Raw genomic sequence first — 19,834 nt, 5'->3', positions numbered from 1 at the left:
TTGTAGCTCCCATACTCAGTGGCATAACTTAACAGACAAAAGGTATTTTAATCAATGGGAGCTGAACAGAAAAAGTGTGGTATTGAAGATAGCTCCCACAGGAAAGGAGCTGCAAATGTGACACCGTGCTGGCTGCTAGACTGCATGGGGACCTAGTTAATACTGTAGCTGGGGTCTGCCTTCCTGCTTTCTTGTAGCTCCCATACTCAGTGGTATACCTTAACAGACAAAAAGTATTTTATTCAATGGGAGCTGAACAGAAAAAGTGTGGTATTGAAGATAGCTCCCACAGGAAAGCAGCTGCAAATGTGACACCGTGCTGGCTGATAGACTGCATGGGGACCTACTTACTACTGTAGCTGGGGTCTGCCTTCCTGCTTTCTTGTAGCTCCCATACTCAGTGGCATAACTTAACAGCCAAAATGTATTTTTTCAATGGGAGCTGAGGGGAAAAAGTGTGGTATTGAAGATAGCTCCCACAGGAAAGCAGCTGCAAATGTGACACCGTGCTGGCTGATAGACTGCATGGGGACCTACTTACTACTGTAGCTGGGGTCTGCCTTCCTGCTTTATTGTAGCTCCCATACTCAGTGGTATACCTTAACGGACACATGTATTTTTTCAAAGGAAGCTGAACAGAAAAAGTGTGGTATTGAAGATAGCTCCCACAGGAAAGCAGCTGCAAATGTGACACCGTGCTGGCTGATAGACTGCATGGGGACCTACTGACTACTGTAGCTGGGGTCTGCCTTCCTGCTTTCTTGTAGCTCCCATATTCAGTGGTATACCTTAACAGACAAAAAGTATTTTATTCAATGGGAGCTGAACAGAAAAAGTGTGGTATTGAAGATAGCTCCCACAGGAAAGCAGCTGCAAATGTGACACTGTGCTGACTGATAGACTGCATGGGGACCTACTTACTACTGTAGCTGGGGTCTGCCTTCCTGCTTTCTTGTAGCTCCCATACTCAGTGGCATAACTTAACAGACACATGTATTTTTTCAATGGGAGCTGAACAGAAAAAGTGTGGTATTGAAGATAACTCCCACAGGAAAGCAGCTGCAAATGTGACACCGTGCTGGCTGATACACTGCATGGGGACGTACTTACTACTGTAGCTGGGGTCTGCCTTCCTGCTTTCTTGTAGCTCCCATACTCAGTGGCATAACTTAACAGACACATGTATTTTTTCAATGGGAGCTGAACAGAAAAAGTGTGGTATTGAAGATAGTTCCCACAGGAAAGCAGCTGCAAATGTGACACCGTGCTGGCTGATAGACTGCATGGGGACCTACTTACTACTGTAGCTGGGGTCTGCCTTCCTGCTTTCTTGTAGCTCCCATACTCAGTGGCATAACTTAACAGACACATGTATTTTTTCAATGGGAGCTGAACAGAAAAAGTGTGGTATTGAAGATAGCTCCCACAGGAAAGCAGCTGCAAATGTGACACCGTGCTGGCTGATAGACTGCATGGGGACCTACTTACTACTGTAGCTGGGGTCTGCCTTCCTGCTTTCTTGTAGCTCCCATATTCAGTGGTATACCTTAACGGACACAAGTATTTTTTCAAAGGAAGCTGGACTAAAAAGTGTGGTATTGAAGATAGCTCCCACAGGAAAGCAGCTGCAAATGTGACACCGTGCTGGCTGATAGACTGCATGGGGACCTACTTACTACTGTAGCTGGGGTCTGCCTTCCTGTTTTCTTGTAGCTCCCATACTCAGTGGCATAACTTAACAGACAAAATGTATTTTTTCAATGGGAGCAGAGGGGAAAAAGCGTGGTATTGAAGATAGTTCCCACAGGAAAGCAGCTGCAAATGTGACACCGTGCTGGCTGATAGACTGCATGGGGACCTACTTACTACTGTAGCTGGGGTCTGCCTTCCTGCTTTCTTGTAGCTCCCATATTCAGTGGTATACCTTAACAGACAAAAAGTATTTTATTCAATGGGAGCTGAACAGAAAAAGTGTGGTATTGAAGATAGCTCCCACAGGAAAGCAGCTGCAAATGTGACACCGTGCTGACTGATAGACTGCATGGGGACCTACTTACTACTGTAGCTGGGGTCTGCCTTCCTGCTTTCTTGTAGCTCCCATACTCAGTGGCATAACTTAACAGACACATGTATTTTTTCAATGGGAGCTGAACAGAAAAAGTGTGGTATTGAAGATAGCTCCCACAGGAAAGCAGCTGCAAATGTGACACCGTGCTGGATTATAGACTGCATGGGGACCTACTGACTACTGTAGCTGGGGTTTGCCTTCCTGCTTTCTTGTAGCTCCCATACTCAGTGGCATAACTTCACAGACACATGTATTTTTTCAATGGGAGATGAACAGAAAAAGTGTGGTATTAAAGATAGCTCCCACAGGAAAGCAGCTGCAAATGTGACACCGTGCTGGCTGATAGACTGCATGGGGACCTACTTACTACTGTAGCTGAGGTCTGCCTTCCTGCTTTCTTGTAGCTCCGATACTCAGCGGTATAATTTAAGAGACAAAATGTATTTTTTTCAATGGGAGCTGAGGAGAACAAGTGTGGTATTGAAGATAGCTCCCACAGGAAAGCAGCTGCAAATGTGACACCGTGCTGGCTGATAGACTGCATGGGGACCTACTTACTACTGTAGCTGGGGTCTGCCTTCCTGCTTTCTTGTAGCTCCCATACTCAGTGGCATAACTTAACAGACACATGTATTTTTTCAATGGGAGCTGAACAGAAAAAGTGTGGTATTGAATATAACTCCCACAGGAAAGCAGCTGCAAATGTGACACCGTGCTGGCTGATAGACCGCATGGGGACCTACTTACTACTGTAGCTGGGGTCTGCTTTCCTGCTTTCTTGTAGCTCCCATACTCAGTGGCATAACTTAACAGACAAAATGTATTTTTTCAATGGGAGCTGAACAGAAAAAGTGTGGTATTGAAGATAACTCCCACAGGAAAGCAGCTGGAAATGTGACACCGTGCTGGCTGATAGACTGCATGGGGACCTACTTACTACTGTAGCTGGGGTCTGCCTTCCTGCTTTCTTGTAGCTCCCATACTCAGTGGCATAACTTAACAGACAAAAAGTATTTTATTCAATGGGAGCTGAACAGAAAAAGTGTGATATTGAAGATAGTTCCCACAGGAAAGCAGCTGCAAATGTGACACCGTGCTGGCTGATAGACTGCATGGGGACCTACTTACTACTGTAGCTGGGGTCTGCCTTCCTGCTTTCTTGTAGCTCCCATACTCAGTGGCATAACTTAACAGACACATGTATTTTTTCAATGGGAGCTGAACAGAAAAAGTGTGGTATTGAAGATAACTCCCACAGGAAAGCAGCTGCAAATGTGACACCGTGCTGACTGATAGACTGCATGGGGACCTACTTACTACTGTAGCTGGGGTCTGCCTTCCTGCTTTCTTGTAGCTCCCATATTCAGTGGTATACCTTAACGGACACAAGTATTTTTTCAAAGGAACCTGGACAAAAAAGTGTGGTATTGAAGATAGCTCCCACAGGAAAGCAGCTGCAAATGTGACACCGTGCTGGCTGATAGACTGCATGGGGACCTACTTACTACTGTAGCTGGGGTCTGCCTTCCTGTTTTCTTGTAGCTCCCATACTCAGTGGCATAACTTAACAGACAAAATGTATTTTTTCAATGGGAGGAGAGGGGAAAAAGCGTGGTATTGAAGATAGTTCCCACAGGAAAGCAGCTGCAAATGTGACACTGTGCTGGCTGATAGACTGCATGGGGACCTACTTACTACTGTAGCTGGGGTCTGCCTTCCTGCTTTCTTGTAGCTCCCATATTCAGTGGTATACCTTAACAGACAAAAAGTATTTTATTCAATGGGAGCTGAACAGAAAAAGTGTGGTATTGAAGATAGCTCCCACAGGAAAGCAGCTGCAAATGTGACACCGTGCTGACTGATAGACTGCATGGGGACCTACTTACTACTGTAGCTGGGGTCTGCCTTCCTGCTTTCTTGTAGCTCCCATACTCAGTGGCATAACTTAACAGACACATGTATTTTTTCAATGGGAGCTGAACAGAAAAAGTGTGGTATTGAACATAACTCCCACAGGAAAGCAGCTGCAAATGTGACACCGTGCTGGATTATAGACTGCATGGGGACCTACTGACTACTGTAGCTGGGGTCTGCTTTCCTGCTTTCTTGTAGCTCCCATACTCAGTGGCATAACTTAACAGACAAAATGTATTTTTTCAATGGGAGCTGAACAGAAAAAGTGTGGTATTGAAGATAACTCCCACAGGAAAGCAGCTGCAAATGTGACACCGTGCTGGCTGATAGACTGCATGGGGACCTACTTACTACTGTAGCTGGGGTCTGCCTTCCTGCTTTCTTGTAGCTCCCATACTCAGTGGCATAACTTAACAGACAAAATGTATTTTATTCAATGGAAGCTGAGGGGAAAAAGTGTGGTATTGAAGATAGCTCCCACAGGAAAGCAGCTGCAAATGTGACACCGTGCTGGCTGATAGACTGCATGGGGACCTACTTACTACTGTAGCTGGGGTCTGCCTTCCTGCTTTCTTGTAGCTCCCATACTCAGTGGCATAACTTAACAGACAAAATGTATTTTTTTCCAAGGGAGCTGAGGAGAAAAAGTGTGGTATTGAAGATAGCTCCCACAGGAAAGCAGCTGCAAATGTGACACCGTGCTGGCTGATAGACTGCATGGGGACCTACTTACTACTGTAGCTGGGGTCTGCCTTCCTGCTTTCTTGTAGCTCCCATACTCAGCGGTATAATTTAACAGACAAAATGTATTTTATTCAATGGGAGCTGAGGAGAAAAAGTGTGGTATTGAAGATAGCTCCCACAGGAAAGGAGCTGCAAATGTGACACCGTGCTGGCTGATAGACTGCATGGGGACCTACTTACTACTGTAGCTGGGGTCTGCCTTCCTGCTTTCTTGTAGCTCCCATACTCAGTGGCATAACTTAACAGACACATGTATTTTTTCAATGGGAGGTGAACAGAAAAAGTGTGGTATTGAATATAACTCCCACAGGAAAGCAGCTGCAAATGTGACACCGTGCTGGCTGATATACTGCATGGGGACCTACTTACTACTGTAGCTGGGGTCTGCCTTCCTGCTTTCTTGTAGCTCCCATATGCAGTGGTATAACTTAACAGACAAAATGTATTTTATTCAATGGGAGCTGAACAGAAAAAGTGTGGTATTGAAGATAGCTCCCACAGGAAAGCAGCTGCAAATGTGACACCGTGCTGGCTGATAGACTGCATGGGGACCTACTTACTACTGTAGCTGGGGTCTGCCTTCCTGCTTTCTTGTAGCTCCCATACTCAGTGGCATAACTTAAGAGACAAAATGTATTTTTTTCAATGGGAGCTGAGGAGAACAAGTGTGGTATTGAAGATAGCTCCCACAGGAAAGCAGCTGAAAATGTGACACCGTGCTGGCTGATAGACTGCATGGGGACCTACTTACTACTGTAGCTGGGGTCTGCCTTCCTGCTTTATTGTAGCTCCCATATTCAGTGGTGTACCTTAACAGACAAAATGTATTTTATTCAATGGGAGCTGAACAGAAAAAGTGTGGTATTGAAGATAGCTCCCACAGGAAAGAAGCTGCAAATGTGACACCGTGCTGGCTGATAGACTGCATGGGGACCTACTGACTACTGTAGCTGGGGTCTGCCTTCCTGCTTTCTTGTAGCTCCCATACTCAGTGGTATACCTTAACGGACACATGTATTTTTTCAAAGGAAGCTGAACAGAAAAAGTGTGGTATTGAAGATAGCTCCCACAGGAAAGCAGCTGCAAATGTGACACCGTGCTGACTGATAGACTGCATGGGGACCTACTTAGTACTGTAGCTGGGGTCTGCCTTCCTGCTTTCTTGTAGCTCCCATACTCAGTGGCATAACTTAACAGACACATGTATTTTTTCAATGGGAGCTGAACAGAAAAAGTGTGGTATTGAAGATAACTCCCACAGGAAAGCAGCTGCAAATGTGACACCGTGCTGACTGATAGACTGCATGGGGACCTACTTACTACTGTAGCTGGGGTCTGCCTTCCTGCTTTCTTGTAGCTCCCATACTCTGTGGCATAACTTAAGAGACAAAATGTATTTTTTTCAATGGGAGCTGAGGAGAACAAGTGTGGTATTGAAGATAGCTCCCACAGGAAAGCAGCTGCAAATGTGACACCGTGCTGGCTGATAGACTGCATGGGGACCTACTTACTACTGTAGCTGGGGTCTGCCTTCCTGCTTTATGGTAGCTCCCATATTCAGTGGTATACCTTAACAGACAAAATGTATTTTATTCAATGGGAGCTGAACAGAAAAAGTGTGGTATTGAAGATAGCTCCCACAGGAAAGCAGCTGCAAATGTGACACCGTGCTGGCTGATAGACTGCATGGGGACCTACTTACTACTGTAGCTGGGGTCTGCCTTCCTGCTTTCTTGTAGCTCCCATACTCAGTGGCATAACTTCACAGACACATGTATTTTTTCAAAGGAAGCTGAACAGAAAAAGTGTGGTATTGAAGACAACTCCCACAGGAAAGCAGCTGCAAATGTGACACCGTGCTGGCTGATAGACTGCATGGGGATCTACTTACTACTGTAGCTGGGGTCTGCCTTCCTGCTTTCTTGTAGCTCCCATACTCAGTGGCATAACTTAACAGACACATGTATTTTTTCAATGGGAGCTGAACAGAAAAAGTGTGGTATTGAAGATAACTCCCACAGGAAAGCAGCTGCAAATGTGACACCGTGCTGGCTGATAGACTGCCTGGGGACCTACGTACTGCTGTAGCTGGGGTCTGCCTTCCTGCTTTCTTGTAGCTCCCATACTCAGTGGCATAACTTAACAGACACATGTATTTTTTCAATGGGAGCTGAACAGAAAAAGTGTGGTATTGAAGATAACTCCCACAGGAAAGCAGCTGCAAATGTGACACCGTGCTGGCTGATAGATTGCATGGGGACCTACTTACTACTGTAGCTGGGGTCTGCCTTCCTGCTTTCTTGTAGCTCCCATACTCAGTGGCATAACTTCACAGACACATGTATTTTTTCAATGGGAGATGAACAGAAAAACTGTGGTATTGAAGATAGCTCCCACAGGAAAGTAGCTGCAAATGTGACACCGTGCTGGCTGATAGACTGCATGGGGACCTACTTACTACTGTAGCTGGGGTCTGCCTTCCTGCTTTCTTGTAGCTCCCATATTCAGTGGTATACCTTAACAGACAAAATGTATTTTATTCAATGGGAGTTGAACAGAAAAAGTGTGGTATTGAAGATAGCTCCCACAGGAAAGCAGCTGCAAATGTGACACCGTGCTGGCTGATAGACTGCATGGGGACCTACTTACTACTGTAGCTGGGGTCTGCCTTCCTGCTTTCTTGTAGCTCCCATACTCAGTGGCATAACTTCACAGACACATGTATTTTTTCAAAGGAAGCTGTACAGAAAAAGTGTGGTATTGAAGATAGCTCCCAAAGGAAAGCAGCTGCAAATGTGACACCGTGCTGGCTGATAGACTGCATGGGGACCTACTTACTACTGTAGCTGGGGTCTGCCTTCCTGCTTTCTTGTAGCTCCCATACTCAGTGGCATAACTTAACAGACACATGTATTTTTTCAATGGGAGCTGAACAGAAAAAGTGTGGTATTGAAGATAACTCCCACAGGAAAGCAGCTGCAAATGTGACACCGTGCTGGCTGATAGACTGCATGGGGACCTACTTACTACTGTAGCTGGGGTCTGCCTTCCTGCTTTCTTGTAGCTCCCATACTCAGTGGCATAACTTCACAGACACATGTATTTTTTCAATGGGAGCTGAACAGAAAAACTGTGGTATTGAAGATAGCTCCCACAGGAAAGCAGCTGCAAATGTGACACCGTGCTGGCTGATAGACTGCATGGGGACCTACTTACTACTGTAGCTGGGGTCTGCCTTCCTGCTTTCTTGTAGCTCCCATACTCAGTGGCATAACTTAACAGACAAAATGTATTTTTTCAATGGGAGCTGAACAGAAAAAGCGTGGTATTGAAGATAACTCCCACAGGAAAGCAGCTGCAAATGTGACACCGTGCTGGCTGATAGACTGCATGGGGACCTACTTACTACTGTAGCTGGGGTCTGCATTCCTGCTTTCTTGTAGCTCCCATACTCAGTGGCATAACTTCACAGACACATGTATTTTTTCAATGGGAGATGAACAGAAAAACTGTGGTATTGAAGATAGCTCCCACAGGAAAGCAGCTGCAAATGTGACACCGTGCTGGCTGATAGACTGCATGGGGACCTACTTACTACTGTAGCTGGGGTCTGCCTTCCTGCTTTCTTGTAGCTCCCATATTCAGTGGTATACCTTAACAGACAAAATGTATTTTTTCAATGGGAGCTGAGGGGAAAAAGTGTGGTATTGAAGATAGCTCCCACAGGAAAGGAGCTGCAAATGTGACACCGTGCTGGCTGATAGACTGCATGGGGACCTAGTTAATACTGTAGCTGGGGTCTGCCTTCCTGCTTTCTTGTAGCTCCCATACTCAGTGGTATACCTTAACAGACATATGTATTTTTTCAATGGGAGCTCAGCAGAAAAAGTGTGGTATTGAAGATAACTCCCACAGGAAAGCAGCTGCAAATGTGACACCGTGCTGGCTGATAGACTGCATGGGGACCTACTTACTACTGTAGCTGGGGTCTGCCTTCCTGCTTTCTTGTAGCTCCCATATTCAGTGGTATACCTTAACAGACAAAATGTATTTTATTCAATGGGAGCTGAACAGAAAAAGTGTGGTATTGAAGATAGCTCCCACAGGAAAGCAGCTGCAAATGTGACACCGTGCTGGCTGATAGACTGCATGGGGACCTACTTACTACTGTAGCTGGGGTCTGCCTTCCTGCTTTCTTGTAGCTCCCATACTCAGTGGCATAACTTCACAGACACATGTATTTTTTCAAAGGAAGCTGAACAGAAAAAGTGTGGTATTGAAGACAACTCCCACAGGAAAGCAGCTGCAAATGTGACACCGTGCTGGCTGATAGACTGCATGGGGACCTACGTACTGCTGTAGCTGGGGTCTGCCTTCCTGCTTTCTTGTAGCTCCCATACTCAGTGGCATAACTTAACAGACACATGTATTTTTTCAATGGGAGCTGAACATAAAAAGTGTGGTATTGAAGATAACTCCCACAGGAAAGCAGCTGCAAATGTGACACCGTGCTGGCTGATAGACTGCATGGGGACCTACGTACTGCTGTAGCTGGGGTCTGCCTTCCTGCTTTCTTGTAGCTCCCATACTCAGTGGCATAACTTAACAGACACATGTATTATTTCAATGGGAGCTGAACAGAAAAAGTGTGGTATTGAAGATAACTCCCACAGGAAAGCAGCTGCAAATGTGACACCGTGCTGGCTGATAGACTGCATGGGGACCTACTTACTACTGTAGCTGGGGTCTGCCTTCCTGCTTTCTTGTAGCTCCCATACTCAGTGGCATAACTTCACAGACACATGTATTTTTTCAATGGGAGCTGAACAGAAAAACTGTGGTATTGAAGATAGCTCCCACAGGAAAGCAGCTGCAAATGTGACACCGTGCTGGCTGATAGACTGCATGGGGACATACTTACTGCTGTAGCTGGGGTCTGCCTTCCTGCTTTCTTGTAGCTCCCATACTGAGTGGCATAACTTAACAGACAAAATGTATTTTTTCAATGGGAGCTGAACAGAAAAAGCGTGGTATTGAAGATAACTCCCACAGGAAAGCAGCTGCAAATGTGACACCGTGCTGGCTGATAGACTGCATGGGGACCTACTTACTACTGTAGCTGGGGTCTGCATTCCTGCTTTCTTGTAGCTCCCATACTCAGTGGCATAACTTCACAGACACATGTATTTTTTCAATGGGAGATGAACAGAAAAACTGTGGTATTGAAGATAGCTCCCACAGGAAAGCAGCTGCAAATGTGACACCGTGCTGGCTGATAGACTGCATGGGGACCTACTTACTACTGTAGCTGGGGTCTGCCTTCCTGCTTTCTTGTAGCTCCCATATTCAGTGGTATACCTTAACAGACAAAATGTATTTTATTTAATGGGAGCTGAACTGAAAAAGTGTGGTATTGAAGATAGCTCCCACAGGAAAGCAGCTGCAAATGTGACACCGTGCTGGCTGATAGACTGCATGGGGACCTACTTACTACTGTAGCTGGGGTCTGCCTTCCTGCTTTCTTGTAGCTCCCATACTCAGTGGCATAACTTCACAGACACATGTATTTTTTCAAAGGGAGCTGAACAGAAAAAGTGTGGTATTGAAGATAGCTCCCACAGGAAAGCAGCTGCAAATGTGACACCGTGCTGGCTGATAGACTGCATGGGGACCTACTTACTACTGTAGCTGGGGTCTGCCTTCCTGCTTTCTTGTAGCTCCCATACTCAGTAGTATACCTTAACAGACACATGTATTTTTTCAAAGGAAGCTGAACAAAAAAAGTGTGGTATTGAAGATAGCTCCCACAGGAAAGCAGCTGCAAATGTGACACCGTGCTGGCTGATAGACTGCATGGGGACCTACTTACTACTGTAGCTGGGGTCTGCCTTCCTGCTTTCTTGTAGCTCCCATACTCAGTGGCATAACTTCACAGACACATGTATTTTTTCAATGGGAGATGAACAGAAAAACTGTGGTATTGAAGATAGCTCCCACAGGAAAGCAGCTGCAAATGTGACACCGTGCTGGCTGATAGACTGCATGGGGACCTACTTACTGCTGTAGCTGGGGTCTGCCTTCCTGCTTTCTTGTAGCTCCCATACTCAGTGGCATAACTTCACAGACACATGTATTTTTTCAATGGGAGCTGAACAGAAAAAGTGTAGTATTGAAGATAACTCCCACAGGAAAGCAGCTGCAAATGTGACACCGTGCTGGCTGATAGACTGCATGGGGACCTACTTACTACTGTAGCTGGGGTCTGCCTTCCTGCTTTCTTGTAGCTCCCATACTCAGTGGCATAACTTCACAGACACATGTATTTTTTCAATGGGAGCTGAGGGGAAAAAGTGTGGTATTGAAGATAGCTCCCACAGGAAAGCAGCTGCAAATGTGACACCGTGCTGGCTGATAGACTGCATGGGGACCTACTTACTACTGTAGCTGGGGTCTGCCTTCCTGCTTTATTGTAGCTCCCATATTCAGTGGTATACCTTAACAGACAAAATTTATTTTATTCAATGGGAGCTGAACAGAAAAAGTGTGGTATTGAAGATAGCTCCCACAGGAAAGCAGCTGCAAATGTGACACCGTGCTGGCTGATAGACTGCATGGGGACCTACTTACTACTGTAGCTGGGGTCTGCCTTCCTGCTTTCTTGTAGCTCCCATACTCAGTGGCATAACTTCACAGACACATGTATTTTTTCAAAGGGAGCTGAACAGAAAAAGTGTGGTATTGAAGATAGCTCCCACAGGAAAGCAGCTGCAAATGTGACACCGTGCTGACTGATAGACTGCATGGGGACCTACTTACTACTGTAGCTGGGGTCTGCCTTCCTCCTTTCTTGTAGCTCCCATATTCAGTGGTATAACTTAACAGACAAAATGTATTTTATTCAATGGGAGCTGAACAGAAACAGTGTGGTATTGAAGATAGCTCCCACAGGAAAGCAGCTGCAAATGTGACACCGTGCTGACTGATAGACTGCATGGGGACCTACTTACTACTGTAGCTGGGGTCTGCCTTCCTGCTTTCTTGTAGCTCCCATACTCAGTAGTATACCTTAACAGACACATGTATTTTTTCAAAGGAAGCTGAACAGAAAAAGTGTGGTATTGAAGATAGCTCCCACAGGAAAGCAGCTGCAAATGTGACACCGTGCTGGCTGATAGACTGCATGGGGACCTACTTACTACTGTAGCTGGGGTCTGCCTTCCTGCTTTCTTGTAGCTCCCATACTCAGTGGCATAACTTCACAGACACATCTATTTTTTCAAAGGAAGCTGAACAGAAAAAGTGTGGTATTGAAGATAGCTCCCACAGGAAAGTAGCTGCAAATGTGACACCGTGCTGGCTGATAGACTGCATGGGGACCTACTTACTACTGTAGCTGGGGTCTGCCTTCCTGCTTTCTTGTAGCTCCCATATTCAGTGGTATACCTAAACAGACAAAATGTATTTTATTCAAAGGGAGCTGAACAGAAAAAGTGTGGTATTGAAGATAGCTCCCACAGGAAAGCAGCTGCAAATGTGACACCGTGCTGGCTGATAGACTGCATGGGGACCTACTTACTACTGTAGCTGGGGTCTGCCTTCCTGCTTTCTTGTAGCTCCCATACTCAGTGGCATAACTTCACAGACAAAATGTATTTTATTCAAAGGGAGCTGAACAGAAAAAGTGTGGTATTGAAGATAGCTCCCACAGGAAAGCAGCTGCAAATGTGACACCGTGCTGGCTGATAGACTGCATGGGGACCTACTTACTACTGTAGCTGGGGTCTGCCTTCCTGCTTTCTTGTAGCTCCCATACTCAGTGGCATAACTTCACAGACACATGTATTTTTTCAAAGGGAGCTGAACAGAAAATGTGTGGTATTGAAGATAGCTCCCACAGGAAAGCAGCTGCAAATGTGACACCGTGCTGGCTGCTAGACTGCATGGGGACCTACTTACTACTGTAGCTGGGGTCTGCCTTCCTGCTTTCTTGTAGCTCCCATACTCAGTGGTATACCTTAACAGATATATGTATTTTTTCAATGGGAGCTGAACAGAAAAAGTGTGGTATTGAATATAACTCCCACAGGAAAGCAGCTGCAAATGTGACACCGTGCTGGCTGATAGACTGCATGGGGACCTACTTACTACTGTAGCTGGGGTCTGCCTTCCTGCTTTCTTGTAGCTCCCATACTCAGTGGCATAACTTCACAGACAAAATGTATTTTTTTCAATGGGAGCTGAGGAGAAAAAGTGTGGTATTGAAGATAGCTCCCACAGGAAAGCAGCTGCAAATGTGACACCGTGCTGGCTGATAGACTGCATGGGGACCTAGTTAATACTGTAGCTGGGGTCTGCCTTCCTGCTTTCTTTTAGCTCCCATACTCAGTGGTATACCTTAACAGACATATGTATTTTTTCAATGGGAGCTGAACAGAAAAAGTGTGGTATTGAAGATAACTCCCACAGGAAAGCAGCTGCAAATGTGACACCGTTCTGGCTGATAGACTGCATGGGGACCTACTTACTACTGTAGCTGGGGTCTGCCTTCCTGCTTTCTTGTAGCTCCCATACTCAGTGGCATAACTTAACAGACAAAATGTATTTTTTCAATGGGAGCTGAGGAGAAAAAGTGTGGTATTGAAGATAGCTCCCACAGGAAAGCAGCTGCAAATGTGACACCGTGCTGGCTGATAGACTGCATGGGGACCTACTTACTACTGTAGCTGGGGTCTGCCTTCCTGCTTTCTTGTAGCTCCCATACTCAGTGGCATAACTTCACAGACACATGTATTTTTTCAAAGGAAGCTGAACAGAAAAAGTGTGGTATTGAAGATAGCTCCCAAAGGAAAGCAGCTGCAAATGTGACACTGTGCTGGCTGATAGACTGCATGGGGACCTACTTACTACTGTAGCTGGGGTCTGCCTTCCTGCTTTCATGTAGCTCCCATACTCAGTGGCATAACTTCACAGACACATGTATTTTATTCAATAGGAGTTGAACAGAAAAAGTGTGGTATTGAAGATAGCTCCCACAGGAAAGCAGCTGCAAATGTGACACCGTGCTGGCTGATAGACTGCATGGGGACCTACTTACTACTGTAGCTGGGGTCTGCCTTCCTGCTTTCTTGTAGCTCCCATACTCAGTGGCATAACTTAACAGACACATGTATTTTTTCAATGGGAGCTGAACAGAAAAAGTGTGGTATTGAAGATAACTCCCACAGGAAAGCAGCTGCAAATGTGACACCGTGCTGGCTGATAGACTGCATGGGGACCTACTTACTACTGTAGCTGGGGTCTGCCTTCCTGCTTTCTTGTAGCTCCCATACTCAGTGGCATAACTTCACAGACACATGTATTTTTTCAATGGGAGCTGAACAGAACAACTATGGTATTGAAGATAGCTCCCACAGGAAAGCAGCTGCAAATGTGACACCGTGCTGGCTGATAGACTGCATGGGGACCTACTTACTGCTGTAGCTTGGGTCTGCCTTCCTGCTTTCTTGTAGCTCCCATACTCAGTGGCATAACTTCACAGACACATGGATTTTTTCAATGGGAGCTGAACACAAAAAGTGTGGTATTGAAGATAACTCCCACAGGAAAGCAGCTGCAAATGTGACACCGTGCTGGCTGATAGACTGCATGGGGACCTACTTACTACTGTAGCTGGGGTCTGCCTTCCTGCTTTCTTGTAGCTCCCATACTCAGTGGCATAACTTGACAGACACATGTATTTTTTCAATGGGAGCTGAACAGAAAAAGTGTGGTATTGAAGATAGCTCCCACAGGAAAGCAGCTGCAAATGTGACACCGTGCTGGCTGATAGACTGCATGGGGACCTACTTACTACTGTAGCTGGGGTCTGCCTTCCTGCTTTCTTGTAGCTCCCATACTCAGTGGCATAACTTAAGAGACAAAATGTATTTTTTCAATGGGAGCTGAGGGGAAAAAGTGTGGTATTCTAGATAGCTCCCACAGGAAAGCAGCTGCAAATGTGACACCGTGCTGGCTGATAGACTGCATGGGGACCTACTTACTACTGTAGCTGGGGTCTGCCTTCCTGCTTTCTTGTAGCTCCCATACTCAGTGGCATAACTTCACAGACACATGTATTTTTTCAATGGGAGCTGAACAGAACAACTATGGTATTGAAGATAGCTCCCACAGGAAAGCAGCTGCAAATGTGACACCGTGCTGGCTGCTAGACTGCATGGGGACCTACTTACTGCTGTAGCTTGGGTCTGCCTTCCTGCTTTCTTGTAGCTCCCATACTCAGTGGCATAACTTCACAGACACATGTATTTTTTCAATGGGAGCTGAACACAAAAAGTGTGGTATTGAAGATAACTCCCACAGGAAAGCAGCTGCAAATGTGACACCGTGCTGGCTGATAGACTGCATGGGGACCTACTTACTACTGTAGCTGGGGTCTGCCTTCCTGCTTTCTTGTAGCTCCCATACTCAGTGGCATAACTTAACAGACACATGTATTTTTTCAATGGGAGCTGAACAGAAAAAGTGTGGTATTGAAGATAGCTCCCACAGGAAAGCAGCTGCAAATGTGACACCGTGCTGGCTGATAGACTGCATGGGGACCTACTTACTACTGTAGCTGGGGTCTGCCTTCCTGCTTTCTTGTAGCTCCCATACTCAGTGGCATAACTTAAGAGACAAAATGTATTTTTTCAATGGGAGCTCAGGGGAAAAAGTGTGGTATTCTAGATAGCTCCCACAGGAAAGCAGCTGCAAATGTGACACCGTGCTGGCTGATAGACTGCATGGGGACCTACTTACTACTGTAGCTGGGGTCTGCCTTCCTGCTTTCTTGTAGCTCCCATACTCAGTGGCATAACTTCACAGACACATGTATTTTTTCAATGGGAGCTGAACATAAAAAGTGTGGTATTGAAGATAACTCCCACAGGAAAGCAGCTGCAAATGTGACACCGTGCTGGCTGATAGACTGCATGGGGACCTACTTACTACTGTAGCTGGGGTCTGCATCCTGATTTCTTGTAGCTCCCATGCTCAGTGGCATAACTTCACAGACACATGTATTTTTTAAATGGGAGCTGAACAGAAAAAGTGTGGTATTGAAGATAGCTCCCACAGGAAAGCAGCTGCAAATGTGACAGCGTGCTGGCTGATAGACTGCATGGGGACCTACGTACTGCTGTAGCTGGGGTCTGCCTTCCTGCTTTCTTGTAGCTCCCATACTCAGTGGCATAACTTAACAGACAAAATGTATTTTAATCAATGGGAGCTGAACAGAAAAAGTGTGGTATTGAAGATAGCTCCCACAGGAAAGGAGCTGCAAATGTGACACCGTGCTGGCTGATAGACTGCATGGGGACCTAGTTAATACTGTAGCTGGGGTCTGCCTTCCTGCTTTCTTGTAGCTCCCATACTCAGTGGTATACCTTAACAGACATATGTATTTTTTCAATGGGAGCTCAGCAGAAAAAGTGTGGTATTGAAGATAACTCCCACAGGAAAGCAGCTGCAAATGTGACACCGTGCTGGCTGATAGACTGCATGGGGACCTACTTACTACTGTAGCTGGGGTCTGCCTTCCTGCTTTCTTGTAGCTCCCATATTCAGTGGTATACCTTAACAGACAAAATGTATTTTATTCAATGGGAGCTGAACAGAAAAAGTGTGGTATTGAAGATAGCTCCCACAGGAAAGCAGCTGCAAATGTGACACCGTGCTGGCTGATAGACTGCATGGGGACCTACTTACTACTGTAGCTGGGGTCTGCCTTCCTGCTTTCTTGTAGCTCCCATACTCAGTGGCATAACTTCACAGACACATGTATTTTTTCAAAGGAAGCTGAACAGAAAAAGTGTGGTATTGAAGACAACTCCCACAGGAAAGCAGCTGCAAATGTGACACCGTGCTGGCTGATAGACTGCATGGGGACCTACGTACTGCTGTAGCTGGGGTCTGCCTTCCTGCTTTCTTGTAGCTCCCATACTCAGTGGCATAACTTAACAGACACATGTATTTTTTCAATGGGAGCTGAACATAAAAAGTGTGGTATTGAAGATAACTCCCACAGGAAAGCAGCTGCAAATGTGACACCGTGCTGGCTGATAGACTGCATGGGGACCTACGTACTGCTGTAGCTGGGGTCTGCCTTCCTGCTTTCTTGTAGCTCCCATACTCAGTGGCATAACTTAACAGACACATGTATTATTTCAATGGGAGCTGAACAGAAAAAGTGTGGTATTGAAGATAACTCCCACAGGAAAGCAGCTGCAAATGTGACACCGTGCTGGCTGATAGACTGCATGGGGACCTACTTACTACTGTAGCTGGGGTCTGCCTTCCTGCTTTCTTGTAGCTCCCATACTCAGTGGCATAACTTCACAGACACATGTATTTTTTCAATGGGAGCTGAACAGAAAAACTGTGGTATTGAAGATAGCTCCCACAGGAAAGCAGCTGCAAATGTGACACCGTGCTGGCTGATAGACTGCATGGGGACCTACTTACTGCTGTAGCTGGGGTCTGCCTTCCTGCTTTCTTGTAGCTCCCATACTGAGTGGCATAACTTAACAGACAAAATGTATTTTTTCAATGGGAGCTGAACAGAAAAAGCGTGGTATTGAAGATAACTCCCACAGGAAAGCAGCTGCAAATGTGACACCGTGCTGGCTGATAGACTGCATGGGGACCTACTTACTACTGTAGCTGGGGTCTGCATTCCTGCTTTCTTGTAGCTCCCATACTCAGTGGCATAACTTCACAGACACATGTATTTTTTCAATGGGAGATGAACAGAAAAACTGTGGTATTGAAGATAGCTCCCACAGGAAAGCAGCTGCAAATGTGACACCGTGCTGGCTGATAGACTGCATGGGGACCTACTTACTACTGTAGCTGGGGTCTGCCTTCCTGCTTTCTTGTAGCTCCCATATTCAGTGGTATACCTTAACAGACAAAATGTATTTTATTTAATGGGAGCTGAACTGAAAAAGTGTGGTATTGAAGATAGCTCCCACAGGAAAGCAGCTGCAAATGTGACACCGTGCTGGCTGATAGACTGCATGGGGACCTACTTACTACTGTAGCTGGGGTCTGCCTTCCTGCTTTCTTGTAGCTCCCATACTCAGTGGCATAACTTCACAGACACATGTATTTTTTCAAAGGGAGCTGAACAGAAAAAGTGTGGTATTGAAGATAGCTCCCACAGGAAAGCAGCTGCAAATGTGACACCGTGCTGGCTGATAGACTGCATGGGGACCTACTTACTACTGTAGCTGGGGTCTGCCTTCCTGCTTTCTTGTAGCTCCCATACTCAGTAGTATACCTTAACAGACACATGTATTTTTTCAAAGGAAGCTGAACAAAAAAAGTGTGGTATTGAAGATAGCTCCCACAGGAAAGCAGCTGCAAATGTGACACCGTGCTGGCTGATAGACTGCATGAGGACCTACTTACTACTGTAGCTGGGGTCTGCCTTCCTGCTTTCTTGTAGCTCCCATACTCAGTGGCATAACTTCACAGACACATGTATTTTTTCAATGGGAGATGAACAGAAAAACTGTGGTATTGAAGATAGCTCCCACAGGAAAGCAGCTGCAAATGTGACACCGTGCTGGCTGATAGACTGCATGGGGACCTACTTACTGCTGTAGCTGGGGTCTGCCTTCCTGCTTTCTTGTAGCTCCCATACTCAGTGGCATAACTTAACAGACACATGTATTTTTTCAATGGGAGCTGAACAGAAAAAGTGTAGTATTGAAGATAACTCCCACAGGAAAGCAGCTGCAAATGTGACACCGTGCTGGCTGATAGACTGCATGGGGACCTACTTACTACTGTAGCTGGGGTCTGCCTTCCTGCTTTCTTGTAGCTCCCATACTCAGTGGCATAACTTCACAGACACATGTATTTTTTCAATGGGAGCTGAGGGGAAAAAGTGTGGTATTGAAGATAGCTCCCACAGGAAAGCAGCTGCAAATGTGACACCGTGCTGGCTGATAGACTGCATGGGGACCTACTTACTACTGTAGCTGGGGTCTGCCTTCCTGCTTTATTGTAGCTCCCATATTCAGTGGTATACCTTAACAGACAAAATTTATTTTATTCAATGGGAGCTGAACAGAAAAAGTGTGGTATTGAAGATAGCTCCCACAGGAAAGCAGCTGCAAATGTGACACCGTGCTGGCTGATAGACTGCATGGGGACCTACTTACTACTGTAGCTGGGGTCTGCCTTCCTGCTTTCTTGTAGCTCCCATACTCAGTGGCATAACTTCACAGACACATGTATTTTTTCAAAGGGAGCTGAACAGAAAAAGTGTGGTATTGAAGATAGCTCCCACAGGAAAGCAGCTGCAAATGTGACACCGTGCTGACTGATAGACTGCATGGGGACCTACTTACTACTGTAGCTGGGGTCTGCCTTCCTCCTTTCTTGTAGCTCCCATATTCAGTGGTATAACTTAACAGACAAAATGTATTTTATTCAATGGGAGCTGAACAGAAACAGTGTGGTATTGAAGATAGCTCCCACAGGAAAGCAGCTGCAAATGTGACACCGTGCTGACTGATAGACTGCATGGGGACCTACTTACTACTGTAGCTGGGGTCTGCCTTCCTGCTTTCTTGTAGCTCCCATACTCAGTAGTATACCTTAACAGACACATGTATTTTTTCAAAGGAAGCTGAACAGAAAAAGTGTGGTATTGAAGATAGCTCCCACAGGAAAGCAGCTGCAAATGTGACACCGTGCTGGCTGATAGACTGCATGGGGACCTACTTACTACTGTAGCTGGGGTCTGCCTTCCTGCTTTCTTGTAGCTCCCATACTCAGTGGCATAACTTCACAGACACATCTATTTTTTCAAAGGAAGCTGAACAGAAAAAGTGTGGTATTGAAGATAGCTCCCACAGGAAAGTAGCTGCAAATGTGACACCGTGCTGGCTGATAGACTGCATGGGGACCTACTTACTACTGTAGCTGGGGTCTGCCTTCCTGCTTTCTTGTAGCTCCCATATTCAGTGGTATACCTAAACAGACAAAATGTATTTTATTCAAAGGGAGCTGAACAGAAAAAGTGTGGTATTGAAGATAGCTCCCACAGGAAAGCAGCTG

Source organism: Colius striatus, unplaced genomic scaffold (assembly GCF_028858725.1).
Source record: "Colius striatus isolate bColStr4 unplaced genomic scaffold, bColStr4.1.hap1 scaffold_40, whole genome shotgun sequence".
In the NCBI taxonomy this organism is placed as follows: Eukaryota; Metazoa; Chordata; class Aves; order Coliiformes; family Coliidae; genus Colius; species Colius striatus.
Note: the sequence above shows the minus strand (reverse complement) of the source record.